The sequence below is a fragment of the Meleagris gallopavo genome, chromosome 3 (genome assembly GCF_905368555.1).
Source record: "Meleagris gallopavo chromosome 3, MGAL_WU_HG_1.1, whole genome shotgun sequence".
In the NCBI taxonomy this organism is placed as follows: domain Eukaryota; kingdom Metazoa; phylum Chordata; class Aves; order Galliformes; family Phasianidae; genus Meleagris; species Meleagris gallopavo.
This window is the reverse complement of record NC_139406.1, coordinates 58682613-58696407: the sequence shown is the minus strand read 5'-3', so window position 1 is coordinate 58696407 and position 13795 is coordinate 58682613. Positions and strand designations below refer to the sequence as shown.

At 38.7% G+C, this 13795-nt stretch overlaps 1 protein-coding gene across 1 annotated transcript in view; it reads right to left on the bottom strand.

The window, feature by feature from the left end:
- Positions 1 to 13795, bottom strand: part of CLVS1 (clavesin 1) — an 84170-nt gene that overhangs the window by 68995 nt on the left and 1380 nt on the right. The window lies entirely within an intron of this gene.

The window sequence follows — 13795 nt, the reverse complement described above, 5'->3', positions numbered from 1 at the left end:
TTTTACCTGCATATTTTACCAGGATTTGACTTATTCCACCATCTAGTATGGTGGAATAGCAAGAGACATTGTCCTGGATGGGATAGAATGTATCTTTGTGTTGTCTATTGATAGCTGCAGTGTACAGTAGCTGTTTAATTTGAGAACTCAAAGAAATTAGAAATGAGATTATGAAGCCTTGCATTGGTATGGAGAAAGGAAGTCCAACTTGAGTTTCTTATGTCTTATGATGTTTCCTATGCATGATGCCAGCATGTTTTTTCAGTACATGCCAGTACCTCCCTGTAGGGTACAGATTAGTGCTGCATGTACTGTGTGGTTTTTGCCTTGGAAAACTAGTGTGATGTTATTTTGGCAGACTATCAGATTTTCTCTAGAATTGCCAGTGAAAAAAAAAATATTGTTTACAAACTATTAAAATTCAGTTGAACTGAAACAGAATCACGTGCTAATTGCAACAGTGGGGATTCTGAAAGAAAAGTTTCATTAATTTCTTGCTGCAGAAGGCATCAGCAATTTCCTAAATTGTCCAACTTTTGTACAATAGAGCATACAATACATGTGGATAAATAAATTCGATTAAGGTGCTTCTCTATACTGTTCCATTATAAATAATTACACACACATCAAAATGTGTAACAAAAACAGAAAATAATAGATAGATAACGTTTTTGTGTTTTGAATTCAATTCACACTGATGTCCTGCCTCACTTCTCTTTGGAAGGAGGCCATCTCTGGAGCTGGATGGCTAAAGCAACCAGGATCTCTACTAAAAACAAGAAGAGTAACAAACATGGACAACAGGAAAATAATCAGTAAATATAATCACAGCAAGTCTAGTAATATGTCCTTGAGAAAAATATAGAAGGAAAATTTCAGTACTAAAGTATGTGTGGAAATCTTGAACAAAGAAATCATCCCTTAGTCTGTACTTCTTTTCTGAAAAACAGTTGCATAAAGAACAAGCTTGTTTCCAAAGAAACACATTATATTTTTTCATCTATTCCTTCCTATTAAAAACAGCATACAGGCAAAACTTTATAAAAATAGAAAGTCACCATTAGTCTTCCTAGAGATCTAATGGGTTGTCATCTCAATGGTAAGAAAGTCAGGGAGTGGGTGTTGCCATTAACGTACTCTGTTTCACTGGAAGAAATGCAACTTGAAGTCTATTTTTAAATGAGCAAAGCCTACTTTTCAGGATATGGCACTGTACACATTTGAACCATAACTGATAATTGGAAAATTTAATATGTTGGAGCTGCAATTTCATATTATAAAAAAATTGCAGTTTGTTAATAAACTGCATCTACATCAGGTGACATTTTTTTCTTCTGTTATTATAGAACCATAGAGTCATAGAATCATAGAATTGCTCGGGTTGGAAAACACCCTAAAGATCATCGAGTCCAACCACAACCTAACCAAACTACACTAACTCTAACAACCTTCTGCTAAATCATGTCCCTGAGAACCACATCCAAATAGTTTTTAAACACATCCAGGGATGGTGACTCAACCACCTCCCTGGGGAGCCTATTCCACTGCTTAACAACCCTTTCTGTCAGGAAGTTTTTCCTGATATCCAACCTAAACTTACCCTGGTGCAACTTGAGACCATTTCCCCTTGTCCTGTCACCTGTCACCAGTGAGAAGAGACCAACCCTGCTCTTGCTGTAATTACCTTTCAGATATTGGAAAAAGATCAATAAGGTCTCCGTTCAGCCTCCTTTTCCCCAGATTAAACAGGCCCAGTTCCTTCAGTCTCTCCTCATAGGGCAAATTCTCCAAGACCTTCACCAGCCTTGTTGCCCTTCTTTGGACCTGCTCCAGCACCTCAGTGTCCTTTCTGCACTGAGGTGCCCAAAACTGAACACAGTACTCAAGGTGAGGCCTCACGCTTCACCAATGCTGAGTACAGGGGCAGGATGACTTCTCTAGTCCTGCTCACGACACCATTCCCAATACAAGCCAGGATGCCATTGGCCTTCTTGGCCACCTGGGCACACTGCTGGCTCATATTCAGCCAATTGTCCATCAGTACACCAAGGTCTCTTTTCCATCAGGCAGCTTTCCGGCTGGGCCTGATTCCCTGGTTGACTTTTAACTGGCTCATGATGGCTCCCAAGATTATCTGTTCCATAACCTTCCCCGGCACCAAGATGAGTCTGATAGATCTGTAGCTACCAAAATTATCTTTCCCTTTTTTTTTTTTTTTTTTTTTAAAGATGGGCATCACGTTTGCCAGTCTCCAGTCCACCAGCACATCCCTTCTTATCCAAGACTGTTGAAGGATGATGGAGAGTGGCTTGCTAACCACATCCTAGTTTTTGAAGTGGGAAATTAGTCAGAAAAGAATAATTCTTATAGATCTAATCACAGTTTTAACAGCAGCAGAATTCATCTGTTTAAAGGCAGCTGTGGTACGTATATCTCTTTAGTCAATCGTTTGACTTCACAAAAATGCATACTATAAAAAAATCCTATGGCAATATCATAGACAAAGTACATGTGATGAAGCCTTTGCAAAAAGAACCCACTGTGCTGTGGTTTGTTTCGCTTGGAAAAGAAAAAACAAACAATTTTAAACTAAACCAAAATCAAAAACCATATACGCACACAAAGTAGAGCGCTTCCAGCCACTCTGTGTTTTTAGTTTTTTTTCCCCTAATCTATCAGAAATCAACATTCTTCCATTATGTTTCATTGAGCTCATTCAGCTTTGGCTGATATTTTGCAGTCATAGAGGGTCACAACCACTAGACCAGACCATCCAGAGCCAGCATAATAGTATTAGCTCCATTGCTGAACAGTCAAGTAAATGCTCAGCTTTCTTTTCTGCAAGAGGAGTATATTAACCTATGAGGTATGCAAGCAAATATCTAGTATAATGAACATGAATAGTCTCAGTACTGCATTTTGTTTCCATAGCTGAATTCATTGGGGTTGCTCATATATATGTTTGTATATTCGTTGCTGAGTCAGGTATTATAAAAACTGTTCGTCTTCTCGCTGTTTTGGAATGCATGAACCCTTTAATATACATGTTTTGGGGGGGGAAAAAATAGGTCAGCCATGCATTTTTCTAACTCATTTTCATGAAAGTTAGAGTCAGAAATCAGTATTTAAGTTCACATATTCTGACCTAGTCATGTGCACAAGTTTTACTGACGGTCCTACAGTAGGATTAATGGCATGAATTAGGTTATTTTACATTCAGAAAAAAAAAAGAAAAAAAAAAAGAAAAGAAAAAACTTTATGACACCATACACTGCTGGAAGAACAAGGCAAGATGGGCCCTTTTGTAAGCAAGGCATTGATGAAAGTCTTCCTCCCCTCTGCCTGACCACAGCCCTTCATTTCTGTTCTGTCCCACTCCGCCATTCCCTTGGAGGACACAGCTATAAATCACACCTGCTTTGTGATAATAGAGGTGATTTAAGACCTAATTCATCTGAAATTGCTCTGATTCATTCAGTTCACTTACTTGTGTCTGCAGCGAGTCCTGTTTTGTCTTAGCACTTCAAAGAAGAGAGTGACCAAAGAAAGGGCAGGACTAGTAAAAATGAGCACCAGTGACTGCAGATTTGGTCCTGAAGTCTTAGCTAACTTCTAGCATGATTATTTCCATTTCTCCTGATGTTTGTTGTTGTTGTTGTTTGGTTGTTTTTTCTCCTGTTATCCTGTCTTGCTCACAAGGAAGCAACTGTAGACATTTATACACAGCTTTGGCCAAGTTTAGGCAGTAGGCACAAGATTTTCCACCATGTCATTGGGAGAAGGAGAGTTTCTTCAGTGAGAAAAAAGCAGTCAAATGGTTTGTCCTATTCTCCATGGTGTAAGAGCTGCGTCAGACCTGAAGTCTGTCTGCAGTTTGGAGCTAGTTCCAGTTTCTTTCTGTATCTTTCTGGAATCATGATTAAGGAAGTGGTGTGACCCATTGGAAACGCTACTTCTTCCATGTCACCAGTTAAATGTTTGACCTTTCTTCCCTGGAAGCCTCTCCATCAGGCCCAGAATGCATTCCTTGACTGGGATGCAGCCAGCTACAGGCTGTCTGATGGGATAGAGCTTTGACAGAGAAGGATTTGGCAGAGAAGGATTTGGAAGAGGCCTTAGAAGTGCTGCTTTAAATTTAATCTCTTGCCCTTGGTCCCAGCTGAGCTGTGTCACATACCATGCCTGGCCATGGACTCTGATTGTCCATACCCTCACCTGGGGATTATCCTCCCACCTGACCTTGGCTTTGAACAATCCCTATAGCCCTGCCCAGCCCTTCTAAGACATATCTGACCCCAGTTTCCCTCACCAACTCCAACCCAGATCCCCACCCACAGAGCTGCATCCAACCTTGTCCTGTCCCCGGGGAGATGCCTAATGCCCATCTCCTGGTGGGGCAGTGGGACAGGATGAGCAGCCAGGCCCTGACCTGAGTCCCTGTGGTTCCCTGCTGCTTCCAGCCCTCAGGGAGATCCCTTCTTCATTTAAGGAAGGAAGTCAGCGCTGCTTTTCTCTTCTCCATGTTGATTTTCTAGGGACCTGACAGCAAAAAAATGCACAAATTCACATGCAAGACTGATTTGGTTGCAAGTGAGCACAAATTGACCAGTAGTAATTCAATTTCTTTTTAAATACATTATGCCATAAGCACTCACCCAGCTCAACAGCCATGGTGCATGTTGACCAAACAAGAGCTTTGGTGCAGCTATATTATGCACATACTGTGCATATAACTGCTTGCATTTTATCACATTTGACAATTGTCTGCAGGTTACCTTCCTGCTTTATATGTTAATTTAACCTTTGCTATTCAGAGCTTGTCTCTCACCGGTTCTGGTATAGTTGAATGAGACAGCATATTAAACTCCTTAAAGTTCAAGCCCACTCTATTAAGAAAGCATTTCTGATGTGGTAGGTCTGCAAGTATTTCTGTTGTGTTAGGTCCAGAAGTATTCAAGAGGCATATTTAAGATCTCAGAGGCTACATACTTATCTATGCCAGAAACATTCTCCAGTGTAGTTCACAGTTAAGATGAATGTAGCTCTGCAGTAATTAAGTGTGTTTGGCTGTAGGAATGCAGTAGGTCCAGAAAAAAGCTCTGAAAATTCTCTTTCTGCTGTTCTCAGTGGCAGCCAACAGAACATGCCATGAGGTTCTTATGTTGGCTGGAGCATGCTATCCATGAACATGTAGCCAGCACTATGGCTGCATGAAATGTTTCATGCAATAGCCAAACTCAGTTCTTCAGAAATGCCCATGGAAAATCCCAATACCTTCAAAAGTAAAACAGTCATATGAAAGTCCCATTCTCCCCAACCTCATCTGCATACTCTTCCTAGTAGACTACTTGCTCACTGATAGATTCCTTAATTCTTAGAACTTCTTTTACTGCAGTCATGACAGGAAACCTCTATAAGATGACTATATCTAGATGGTCTGTATACCTAAAGATATAGGCATAGCAACCTTTACACAGCAGTAGAATATTCACATTACTTAGTGATTTCAAACAGTTTCTAATCCAGCAAGAAGACTCCAACACAACTGGAACTTTGCAGCCATTATGTTTCCTTTAGCGTACCAAGAATGGGAAGCACAGCTCCGTCACAAGAAATGTTGATACTGGAATATCATTAAACACCAAAGGCATCCATTTTCAAGTATAACAGAGGCATAAAGCACCCAGCATGTACTCAGAATCCCAGAAGGGAAAAATTGCTTTTACACAACATCTTTTATATATAAGATAGACCATTGTACTTTATATACTACGGCTTACTGATATAATCTTTATGTTCTTAAACTGCAAGATAGCTCAAAGCATCTTCAGAGTTTATCCTCTTCAGAGGCTTTTTCCGAAGGCAAATTAATCCTAGAAATAAGGGATAAAAAGTGACCTGACAACATCTCATACATGACCCGCAATGTGTCATCAGAAGTAGTCCAGGTTTGTCTTACTTCTTCAGTAGAAAATCCAGTAATAAAAAGTTCACAGATTGCCTCAATTACTTATTCAAGTCCTGAAGCATTTTAATCACTGCACAATGTTTGCTAATCTTCAGAGATCTTGTTCTGGTTTTCTGAAGATTACTTAATTTGCTTTTGTTCTGCATTCCCATCCCCAATGAGATGGTCAATAGCTTGCCAGTATCACCTTTCACTAAGGTAAACGTTTATTTGTAAAGGGAAGATTTCATCCCATTTCTTCTCACTGCCTTTAATTGTTCCCACATTGTCCTATTTTCCATATTTCTTGTTCTATTATTCATTTCCTCGTTTAGCTCTTATTGTATGTTGTGCTAGTACTTTGATTACAGTTCTGTTGAGGGGAGTAATGTTGAATGGCTGCTGGTGTCCTGCAGACAGCTTTCCAGCTAATAAACTTCTTTCTCAGTGGCATTACCTTGCTGAACTGTTCCATTTGTAGTCCAGAATTTCCCTCAAAATCTTTTCCTGTGTAGTCAGTATTATCTCCATTAATTGATCATGGACACCTTTTTTAACAAAACAAGAAGTGAGAGATCTCAGTAGAGCCACAATTAAATCAGTAACAACAGGTATGTCTGATGTCTTAGAAGGCTTGCTGGCTTTTAACACAGTCTACATCTGACATGGTTGTTTTTTTGTTTTTGTTTTTGTTTTGTTTTTGTTTTTGTTTTAAATAAATCTTTCATGTTATGATGAACTTAAAAAAAAAAAAAAAATGAGTTGTATAAAATATTCTCTGAAAGGAAGTGAATGCACATAGAATCATAGAATCACCAAGGTTAGAAAAGACCTACAAGTCCAACCATCCACCAATCACCAATAGTTCTCTTTAAAACTTGTCCCTCAACACAACATCTAAATGTTTCTTGAACACTTCCAGGTTTGGTGACTTAACCATCTCCCTGGGCAGCCCTTTCCAGTGCCTGACCATTCTTTAGGAAAAGTAGTATTTCTTAACGTCCAACCTGAATCTCCCCAGGTGCAACTGCAGGCCATTCCCTCTAGTCCATGTGTACCTGTGCATGTATTTTAACAGAGAATAATAAGATGCTGGGCAAAAAAAGAAAAAAGAAAAAAAAAAAAGCAGCTGCACTGTATACAAGCTGCCCCTTTTCTCAGACTTGCAAAGTTCTCTTTTATTAAAACAGAATTTAAAGCTTTATCAGAGTGAAACTGAATTTAGATTGCAGTAGCCAACTAAAAGTGGCTTACATATAAATGAATACTGAAAAAGTGGAATTATTTTCTACTGTCTCTCCCTAGGTGAGAGTTTATTCCTCCTCTTTTATTATTGCAGTTTTCAAATGAATTTTGTAGTGCATTTGAAAGCAGAATTTTTTAGCAGTCTTTTCTCTTTCTATATACTTCTATTTTTGTACTTGCACAACAGAGGGTAGGATTATCCCTGCGAAAACAAGGCAATATGTTCTTGTTCAGAACCTCACAGAGGTTCAACAGCTTGGAGGATCACAGGTCCAAGATAATAGGGAAGGATGGAGATTCTCTAGGTAAAGTAAAGTTCAGGTGTGGAATTTCCTGGTCAGAACTTATAGATAAGCAATGCAGTGTGTTAATACACATCCCAGCACTCAGAGTATAGGCACCATATATACCCTGTAGATTGATCTGTGCATATTTCACATATAAAACTGGGATTTTTAGCCAAGCTGACAGCGGTCCAGGGTGGATGTCCAAGAGCCTCCATAAATTAGAGAACATCTCCATCATGCTCAGATAAAACCTCTACAAAGAGAGAGCAGTATGCATAGAGAGGTGTAGGCCCTGAACTGTGTGCTGTTCAGTCAGCCTGACTGCTCCTGCTCCATGTTCTTCTGCACTTCTGAATTACTCTGGCATCTCTTCACTTGTTGCTTCGGAAACATGGCAGCTCTTTCACTTGCCACCATTGAACTTCTGCCATGGACATCAAGGAATTATTTTTCATTACATCTTGATATTTCATAAAACCAAGTTAATGTTAAATTCAAAGAAAAAAAACATTTTAAATAAACAGTTTTAGTTAGGATGACATATAAATCAGTAGTATAGAATTTTCTAATTTCATTCAAATCCTGAATTTCAGTTCTCTGAAGGTGTGTCATGGAATATTATGCACTTCACCCACATTCATTTTTCAAATAGATTGTTATTGATCTCTGTAGCAACAAAACACTGCTTGGTGCTATGATTTAAACCACATGAATGCAAGATAACTGGCACCCTATATGTTAATGTGTACACAGACCTGTTGTCCACTGCATGTTTGCAGTGAAAAAGTAATTCCATCTTTTGAGAAAAAGTTCCAAAAAAGATACTTACCTTTTACCTTTCTCTTAAAAATGAGTTTTTGTTGATGCAAGCTTGCTCAGCATGAACAGAAAATAGGCAGTTACAGAGAAAATAGTTCCAGCAGGAGGCTAACTAGCTTCTTCTGCCCTCTGTCCCCCACAACAAATGGAAACTTCAAGATGTTTCCAAAGCTGCAAGTATCATGGCCTGGGAGGAAGATGTAGCGGCTTTTTATTTTCTCTATACTTGTTGCACTTATTAAAAACAGCAACTGTGTGAGTGAGTTCAGGCAGAACTGAAGATAAGACTTTCATCTTCCTCATGGAATGATTCCATTTTCTTCTCTTTAGCCGTCATGCCTCCTGTCCTATTAATTATACCGCTCCACCTGTTTTATTGGCTTAACCATGTCAAAAGAAGCAAAATATCTTACACTGAAGAGTTTTAGCAATTAGAGTTTTAAGCTGATATATCAGAATGGCTTTAATCCACTTAACCTGATAGAATGACATAGAGCTGAGTCAGGAGAGGGCCAGGTTGGATTTCAAGAAAAGGTTCTTCACCAGAGAGAGGCTGGGCACTGCAATAAGCTCCACAGGGCAGTGGTCACTGCTGCAAACTGCCAGAGTTCAAGGGGTATTTGAATAATGCTCTCAGACAGAGGGCTTGAATTTTGGGTGGTTCTGTTTGGAGACCTGAGTTGGACTCAAGGATCATTGTGGGAATTTTCCAACTCAGGATATTCTGTGTTTATACTGTTCTATGATTCTGTGATTCAATATCCTCCATCTTTCATCTCAGGCCTCCACCTTTCTTCAGTCTGTTAGATTTTTAGATGCCTGTGGCAGGCACTTATTTCATGAAATAATCAAGAGCATCCCAACTATGCATGGGCAAGGCACTCATACCAATGCAGCTTCGGGATATGACATCTTCCACATCTTCCAGCCTCACCAAGGCAGACAAACACCTTAAACGTGGCAAATGTGGTGGTGGGGCAAGATTTACCCTCATGCGCTGCTTGGCATTCCCTACAGCCCCATAACCTCATGCATATCCTGATTGAATTCATGTTATCCACTGTAATCCCTCTAGAGTTGCAGACTAACATCAGCAGTTCCCAAGCATCCCCAGGGCTGCATTGAAGCTGCTAAAAGTGTAAGATGCTTGCTTGGCGCCTACCACGTTGTGGTGAAAAAAAGTGATTATTTTAATATAAAATGAAATTGATACAGGGGCTCTGAGTTCAGAGAAAAGAACCTAAAAAAAATCATTACCTGGAAAAAGCTGTGTAGATGACATATATGGCTCACACAGCAACATGAGTCATTTTCTAGAGAAGATATCCAGAATCCTCCTTATCACAACTCTCTGAAGTTTCTCTTTTCTGCCACCCAAGCATAAACCCTCACACAAAATTTTATTCTTCTCAGACAGCCAGGGAAGGGAGGATTGTTTATGTGCACATTTTTGTTGTATGTGTGTTTGTGTGTATTATTTCTTAATCATCTGTCTTCTGTGGCTTATAAAGCTGGGGGATTATGTTTGGTTTTCTTCATAGAAAGAAGTGGCACAGAGCAATCTTCCAGTTGGTGCTTCATTTCCTTTTGTTATCCCTTAGACCACCTACAATTGTCTGTCTCATTTGCTGGAACCAGTGTTCTTCAATCAGTCCTCATCCTCACACCAATCATTCACATTTCTCTCCTCTCAGTTTGTGTCAGATTGCCCTAACTCATTCCACTGGTTTTATTCCTTTCAGTCAGGCTTGTCTTGTCCTTCAGCATACGTCTTGTAACTTTCTCAGCTGTTATTTTCCTTCGTTTTTTTAATACATTTTCTCTCTCTTCTTTGATTTCCTTCTTAGCCCTATCCAGAACTGTCATTTTTGTATATCATCCTTCTGTCACTCACACAGGCTACAAACTGCTTTCCCATACTCAGCTTCTACAATAAACTCTACTAACTGAATTAAGTTGCTGACTTTGAGTAAATTAAAACATTTCATGGCAGAGCTTGTCATGCTCTACTTTGTCCAGTGTTTAATTTGCGCATGCATTGCTCCTTGAGATTAGTATTCTGCTTATGTTATAACTCTTTTCTCTATTACCCCAAATTCTGCTACCATTTCAGACAAGCTTAGTAATGTAGTAATGCAACATGAATTATTTTTAATATATTGTATTTCCAGGCAATTTGTTGGTCACTGTGACATTTGAATGATGAAGCATCTCCCAACACAAAATCAGCATCCCCTAGCCAAACATAAAGATATGCTATGTAAAAATTATTCTGGTGTTAGGGCTGATCATATTTCAGCAGCAATCTCTCATAATAAACAGCTATGAGGCTGAGTTATTGCCACAGTTTGTCTGTGACCATAAATCAGTCTCAAAAGATGTTTATTCCATCATATTCTAGTAAGTACCTGAGATTATCCTTGAAATATATTGGAATAATTGGTCTCAGAGACATTCATTCATTCAAACAGGATCTGCTGATGATAACATTCTTGCAGCTACACCATTTAGGAACATTCTCAACAAGGATGTCATTTTTTCTGTCATGATCCTTTAAAATATTTATAGCTGTTGGTTTACCACTATGTCAGAGTATTTCCTTGCCCTTCAGCCTATCTCAATACACTTTTCTACAGGTAGGTATCTTGCATTTGGGACTGCTTAGTTAATAAAAGAGAATATATGGCTAGCAGCTGACTTGGGAATGTATGCTGTAAATAAAGCAGTTTTCCCTTCTGGCTTCCGTACAGAATATTTGAAGCTATTTGATAGCATCTAAGACTTGATAGTCCAGCTATGAAAAAAAATAATAATAATTACCATTTTGCTGTAAAAGACAGTGGGCACTCTTCCATCCATTTGCCCCCAGGCTCTACTTGCAAAGGGTCAATATGTAACTCATATCATGAATAGAGTAGCCGTCACAATGGCTCCTTACACAAAACTAAATTTTACTCTGTCTGAAAAACCTCAAAGGAAATATCTTTACTTGGAATATCCATGAATGTCTGCTGCTGAATTTTTCACCTAAAACCACCATTTCTCAGATGTGTGGGCAAGGTATACCAAATGGCAGCAGCCAACCTAGGAACAGTTGTGGTTGCTAGAGAAGTGTTTCCTCAATCTAACAGTTGAAAACATGTTTTTATTTGGCTTCTTTAAAAGGTTCAGTTTTACGCAAGGTGCATCACGGGGGTGAGCACTTAGTTTTGGTGAGACTGAGAAAATGAGAAGCTGTGAGGAGGAGCACTTGTAATCTAGAACATGGCATATGCATTTATGAGAAATTCTTGTTCAAGTCCCATCAACTCTACATACACATACATATGTGTTTGTTTTACAAACTGAATTTTCATATTGCAAGCTAGTCCATCAAACAAGTTTCTGGTTTGACATACTTATCTATTTTTATTACTCCATGATTTCTATTTACAAATAGCTTTCTTTGTTAGACGTGGTATATGTGAAGTGTAAATGAGTTCTGGGTGAGTTCACACCTTGCAGTTAGATTATTTTGCACCTCTGAACAAAGTGAATGATGGTCCTTCCCTGCAAGGATTCACTCACATACAGTAGCATATCTCAACATTTTTCCTCTCCCTCAAAGTGAAATTAATCTGATCTTTCATTTCTATCCATCTGATCATTTTCGTTTATTCAATATCACTGAAGTCTTTCATTCTATATCATATTTTAACATTAAAGAACAGATGCAGAAGTTACTACCTGGGTCTTAGAGTGAAAATAAAGACATTGCCTTTAAGAAATCTTTCTTAAAAAAAAAGGAGCAAAACAAAATCAGTGCAGCACATGCTAAATGAAAGAAAGCCTGGCATAATGGTAGGTTGCAGGTAGTTCATCTACGGATAAGAATTATCAATCCTAGTGTTTTTTTCCTAGCCATTGAGGAGTTATAGTCAAAACAATAATCACTAATTTTTTCAATGATGTAGAAGCAAAAATAAAATCCTTGCTAGTGAACTTTGTGGATGTCACAAAAAAGCATGCAACAATAATCAAGGAGGAGAACAAGTTTGGCTCTGCAGAAGAGTGTGAATCACATGCTAGGCTGTGCCCCCATTATAGATGAGGATGTATGACACATTTACCAGTCTTTTTTTTTATTTTGGGAAACAGTGTCTTAGGAGCAAACTTGAGCTGAACATGAGCTCATAATGTGACTGAGTAGCTAAGAAATCTGGTGATTTTGTATCTAAAAGGAGAGAACTACCAAAGAGAAATGTGACATTGTGTTATCACATGATGTGCTCTTAAGAAAAGTTTGTAATCACTTCATCCATCTGCACAAAAGCAATGATGGTAAGATGATAGGAAAGGTTTACAGAAGAATGATGCAGAATATAAACAACCTAGAAAATATTTCTAATTTTGAGAGAACATATCTGTTTAACATTTGGAAGCACAGATATATTGCAAATTGTTAAACTAGTGTGGTACTTTACAGAATCCTATCTTTGTTGAGCTGACTTCCCAAAAGTATTTTTTTAACCTTTAAACAATACTATGGTCTCCCTCGAGGAAAAGGAGCTTAGCTGTTATCCTTACACCATGACCAAAAGTGAATACAAGGACCACTACTGTAGAGCAGCTAAGGTACAATCTTGTTGCCTGAAAGCAACTTCCCAAAAATGCAGCAGCATTCTCAGTGAATTCAAAAGTAGGTTAAAAGATGACATATTTAGGACACTAATTTGAAAACATGGTGGTCGTTTTAAATTAACACAGTACAGCAGCTGGAAGTTGAAGCTGGAAAAACACTCCTGTGCTGGAGCTTTTGACAGCAGCATTCTTAACTTTGCCAGAATAGGTTCCGGTGAATGAGATTAATCATATGGATTCATTCTGTTGAGGGACCACAAATCTGAATCCGGCTCTATGTAATACTTAAATCCCTTAATGCAACCAGCAGAGCCACGATACTGTCCAGTAAAACTGTTGCTTTCTATTACTTCAAGATACCTACTTATTCATATTGTTTTCTAGCCCAATTGCTAGAGGAAGGATCCTATGGTTGAAAGGAAGTGAAGTTCACAGTTCAGAAAGTCAGGAGATACGCTCTGGCCCTGTTGTACTCAGTAAGACTCTTATCTAGCACCAGCTTCATATCTGGATTTCACCAAATATTTTTCTTCATGCAAGACTGTATTTCTGTACATCTATGTACTGTATGTGTGCATGAAAAGAAAATTAGAAGCACTTCTGAACACTTTTTTTTGCAGGGAGGTGAAAGATTTTCTCAGAAAACAAGGAATGCTGACACACATGTACTGATCTCTAGTAGTTTCTGTAACATAAATGCAAAGCTTTAATCTATTGACTTCTAAGGATGAAAGACACTTTTGTGGACAGCTTAGGACTCCGCCAAGACAAACTCTAGCCTGGAACTCTTCAGAATTTTTGATGCTCAAATCTTGAGTTGAATTTAGTTATTTGGTGTGATTTTTATGGAAAATCAGCAGATGTAGCACTAAACATA